We start from the raw sequence: 5,670 nt of genomic DNA, 5'->3' as shown, positions 1-5,670 counted from the left end.
ATCTGCTGGATATGCGCAGAGAAGGAGAGAGAGGAGTCAAAGATGACTCCGAGGTTGCGGGCAGATGAGACGGGGAGGATGAGGGTGTTATCAACTGAGATAGAAAGTGGAGGAAGAGGAGAAGTGGGTTTTGGTGGAAAGATGATAAGCTCGGTCTTGGACATGTTCAGTTTCAGGTGGCGGTTGGACATCCAGGCAGCAATGTCGGATAAGCAGGCCGATACCTTTGCCTGGGTCTCCGCGGTGATGTCTGGTGTGGAGAGATACAGTTGGGTGTCATCAGCATAGAGATGATACTGGAAACCATGAGATGAGATCAGGGAGCCCAGGGAAGAGGTGTAGATTGAGAAGAGAAGGGGTCCAAGGACCGATCCCTGGGGAACACCAACAGATAAGGGGATGGGGGTGGAGGAAGATCCATGAGAGTGAACTTTGAAGGTGCGGTGGGAGAGATAGGAGGAGAACCAGGAGAGGACAGAGCCCTGGAACCCAAATGAGGACAGTGTGGCAAGAAGTAAGTCATGATTGACAGTGTCAAAAGCGGCGGATAGATCCAGGAGGATGAGGATGGAGTAGTGGCCTCTGGATTTGGCAAGGAACAGGTCATTACAGACTTTAGAAAGTGCTGTTTCTGTCGAGTGAAGAGGGCGAAAACCGGATTGAAGCGGATCAAGGATGGCATGAGAGGAGAGAAAATCAAGGCAGCGGCTGTGGACTGCGCGCTCAAGTGTCTTGGAGAGGAAGGGTAGGAGGGAGATGGGGCGGTAGTTGGAGGGACAGGTAGGGTCTAGTGATGGTTTTTTGAGGAGTGGCGTGACTACAGCATGCTTGAAGGTGTCGGGGACAGTTGCAGTGGAGAGAGAGAGGTTGAGGATATGACAGATGGAGGGGGTGATAGTAGGAGAGATGGTGTTAAGTAAGTTGGTGGGGATGGGATCAGAGGAACAAGTGGTGCATTTTGAGGAGGAAAGAAGGCGGGCGGTTTCCTCCTCGGAGATATCAGGAAAGGAGGAGAAGGAGGTCTGGGTTGGTTGGTTGAGGGAGAGGGTTGAAGGGTGAAGAGGAGGAGGTGGCTTGGTAGTGAACTCAAGGTTGATCTTTTGCACCTTGTCGCGGAAGTAGTCAGCCAGTGATTGAGGAGAGAGTGACGGGGGGTGGGAGCGGAGGGCACTTTGAGGAGGGAGTTAAGGGTGGCGAAGAGACGACGAGGGTTAGAGCTGAGAGAATTAGTCAATTGGGTGTAATAGTCCTGTTTGGCAAGGAATAGTGAGGACTGGAAGGAGGATAGCATGAATTTGTAGTGAAGGAAATCTGAATGGGTGCGAGATTTCCTCCAGAGGCGTTCAGCAGATCGGGCGCAGGAGCGAAGGTAACGGATGCAAGGGGTCAGCCAGGGCTGGGGATTAGTACGCCTTGTGGGACGGGAGGTGGATGGTGCAAGGGTGTCCAGAGCAGAGGAGAGAGTGGCATTGTAAGCGGAGACAGCCTCATCAACAGACTCAGAGGACATGATGGAGGGGAGGAGATTAGAAATACTAGATGATAAGGTGGGAGGGTCAATAATCTGGAGATTCCTGGAAGTAGTGGTTAATGTTGGGCGGGGCTGAGGGGGAGGGTGAGAAGTGTGAAGGTGATCAGGTGATGATCAGAGACAGGAAGAGCTGAGGTGTGGAAATTGGAGGGTGAGCCGGAAGAGGAGAGGACGAGGTCAAGGCAATGGCCATCACGGTGAGTAGGGGTGGTGGAACATAGCTGGAGGTTGAAGGAGGATGTTAGAGTGAGGAACTGAGAAGCGTGAGAGTTGGACAGGTCATCACGTGTATGTTGAAGTCTCCGAGAATGAGGGATGGAGATGAGGGTTCAATAAAACAGAAAGCCAGGCATCGAAGTCGGTGAGGAAGGAAGGGAGGGATTTATCAGGGGGGCGGTAAATGACTGCCACTCTGAGTGGCAACGGGTAGAATAGACGGATGGAGTGGACTTCAAAGGATGAGAAGCAGTGAGACTGTGGTAGGAGGAGGGGTTGGAAGCTACAGGAGGGCGAGAGTAGTAACCCGACGCCTCCTCCACGGCCAACTAGGCGGGGAGTATGGAGAAGAGATAGCCTCCATGGCATAGAGCCGCAACTGAGGCAGAGTCGTCAGGGGAGAGCCAGGTTTCAGTTAGGGCAAGCAGGTGAAGGGAATGAGAGATGAAGAGATCGTGGGTGAAGGGAAGTTTGTTGCAGACCGAGTGGGCATTCCACAGTGCACATGAGAAGGGGAGGGAAGAGGGGGGGAGGAGGGGAATAGATATGAGATTGGAGACATCCTGGAAACGTTTGCATGGATAGGACGAGGACAGGTGTGGGGGACCTGGATTGGGATTGATGTCTCCTGCGGATAGCAGGAGGAGGAGCAAGAGAGTGCGGAGGAGGGTGGGGGAGGTAGGGCGACGAAGGCGACGAAGACGGGATGCGCTTAGGAGGAATGGGGATGGGTTAATGGCAGGAAGGAAGTGTTGAAGGTTGAGAGCTAGGAAGGAGGAGGGGGACAGGAGAGATGGTGAGGTGGTGAGGGACGGGGGTGAGTAGGGTATTGCAGTAGTGAATATTGTAGGAAAATCCCCCAAAAGCCAATGAAAGCAAGCATGTGAGCAAACTAGTGAGCTTTTTCAGAGAAAGGAACAGGGCTAAATCAGGAGCACTTGCAGGAAAAGAATGCATCACCAAAACATACAAACTGTTTTCTTCTTCTTCTTTTTTTTGTGGCCACCCTTACATCTATACGGTAGAAAAACTGCAGGCTGTTGGAGGAACAAATGACAATGCAAGCAAGCAAGCAAAGACAAAAGCCTAAAAAGAAGAAAAAAACAGGTTAGAAAACCAGTAACATGCTGAAAAACACACATGCACTGAACATGCATCTTGCACTCACCTCAATCCCACCAAAAAAAAAGACCGATGATAGCACGCACACATACAATGCAATCAAACGCAGTACAAGGCAGGCACTGTTTCCTACAGTGCAGGAGTTTTGAGTATCGGCCCATGAGATCTTTAGGTCTGTCCCTATATGCTTTATGATGAAGACCACTGACTGTTTTAGTAGCCTTCCTCTGGACTGACTCCATCCTGTTCTTTTTGAAGGGGTGGATCTAATTCTACACTGTACTCTCAATGAGGTCTCACCAGAGACTTATACAGATGCACTATCACCTCCTTTTTCCTACTGGCCTGTCCTCTCCCTATGCACCCAAGCATCCTTCTGGCTTTTGCCATCACCTTTTCTATTTGTTTGGCTACCTTAATAAGATCACATATGATCAACCCAAAGTCCTCTTTTGTGCACAAAAGTACTTCATACCCTAAACTGCACCACTCCCTGGGGTTTTGTAGCCCAAATGCATGACCCTGCATTTTTTTTAGCATTAAATCTTAGCTGCTAAATTATGGACCACTCTTCAAACTTTGCTAGGTCTCTCCACATGTTATCCATACCTGCAGGGGTGTTACAGTTTTGCAGATTACAGTATCATTCACAAAGAGGCAAACCTTACCAGACAGCCCTTCTGCAATATCTCTCACAAAAATGTTAAAAAGAACCAGCCTAAGAAACAATCTTTGCAGCACACCACTTGTAACGTTCCTTTCCTCAGAGTGAGTTTCATTGATGTTTTAAGCTGGCATACATCATCTTAAAGCATAAGTATTGCCATACTGGGAAAGACCAAAGGTCCATCAAGCCCGGCATCCTGTTTCCAACAGTGGCCAGTGGCCAATCCAAGTCACAAATACCTGGCAAGATCCCAAAAAAGTACAAAACATTTTATACTGCTTATCCCAGAAATAGTGGATTTTCCCCAAGTCCATTTAATAATGGTCTATGGACTTTTCCTTTAGGAAGCCGTCCAAACCTTTTTAAAACTTCGCTAAGCTAACCACCTTTACCACATTCTCTGGCAACGAATTCCAGAGTTTAATTACACGTTGAGTTAAGAAACGTTTTCTCTGATTCATTTTAAATTTACTACATTGTAGCTTCATCGCATGTCCCCTAGTCCTAGTATTTTTGGAAAGTGTAAACAGATGCTTCACATCTACCTGTTCAACTCCACTCATTAGTTTATAGACCCCTATCATATCTCCCCTTATTCGCCTTTTCTCCAAGCTGAAGAGCTCTAGCCGCTTTAGCCTTTCCTCATAGGGAAGTCGTCCCATCCCCTTTATCATTTTCGACGCCCTTCTCTGCACTTTTTCTAATTCCACTATATCTTTTTTGAGATACGGCGACCAGAATTGAACACAATGTTCAAGGTGCAGTCGCACCATGGTACGATACAAAGGCATTATAACATTCTCATTTTTGTTTTCCATTCCTTTCCTAATAATACCTAACATTCTATTTGCTTTCTTAGCCGCAGCAGCACACTGAGCAGAAAGTTTCAACGTATCATCAATGACGACACCTAGGTCCCTTTCTTGGTCCGTGACTCCTAACGTGGAACCTTATATGATGTAGCTATCAGTCGGGTTCCTCTTTCCCACATGCATCACTTTGCACTTGCTCACATTTAACGTCATCTGCCATTTAGATGCCCAGTGTCCCAGCATAGGAGCCAACTTTTCAAAATGATTGGGGGTGCTGAATTTTTTTTAACAGGTGATGCATTCCCCCACCCCCTCCCTCCCCCTCCAAGTTCCAGGCCCCCCTCCTCCGAGTTCCAGGCCCCTCTCTCCTCTGACTGCTAGTCCCAACCCCAGCCTGACCTCTTCTCCCACAACAGTCCTCCGCCAGTCTGTCCTCGCCTTCCTGCATACCGCCCAGAATTTTAAAACTCATCTTACCTCGGGGTCCCAGCGGCAGCAGTGAATGGCGAGCAGGCTAGGTGCTTCAGCCTTCCCTTCTCTCTCAGCTCTGGTCACGCCCTTGTGGAAACAGAAAATGAAAGCGGGACCAGAGCTGAGAGAGAAGGGAAGGCTGAAGCACCGAGCCTGCTCGCCTTTCACTGCTGCTGCCGGGACCCCGAGGTAAGATGAGTTTTAAAATTCTGGGTGGCAAGCAGGAAGGCGAGGATGGACTGGCTGTGAACTGAGGGAGAAGAGGGCGGGCACCGGGCAGATAGGCTGGTTGGGAAGGGAACTTCCAACTTCCAGCGGGTGCAGAGCCGGTCCTAGGGTTTCTGGCACCCTCCTGCAGCCTATTAGTCGGCGCCCCTACCCATCCAGTAGTCACACCCCTTTTACCAGCCATGGCATCATTGAAAATATTACACCAGTATAGAAGAAAAATAAAGTATTTTTTTCATTATAAATAATTTCTGTAAGCTGTTACAGCTCCATTATACTCTAAATGACACAAACCAAATTAGCATACAGACCATGAATTATGAGAACAGACAGTCTTCCCAACTCTGAAAAACAATGTGTTAGCAAAATCTCAGATTCTAACAAACAGATCACTATTCAGACACTTGGCCTTGCAGTCACACATGCAGAACAGAGATAGCCCCTCTTCAAATTCTTCAAAAATTAACTTGAAATCCTAAGTTAGACCCTGCATGCAGCACAATACCAGACAAACAGAGAGAAACACATTGCTATACATTGCAAAATAAGACAGCAGATGTATCAGATGTAAATTCTCAAAGTGGACATATTCCAAACACTAAAATGAAAATAAAATTATTTTT

The sequence above is a fragment of the Microcaecilia unicolor genome, chromosome 1 (assembly GCF_901765095.1).
Source record: "Microcaecilia unicolor chromosome 1, aMicUni1.1, whole genome shotgun sequence".
NCBI lineage: Eukaryota > Metazoa > Chordata > Amphibia > Gymnophiona > Siphonopidae > Microcaecilia > Microcaecilia unicolor.
Note: the sequence above shows the minus strand (reverse complement) of the source record.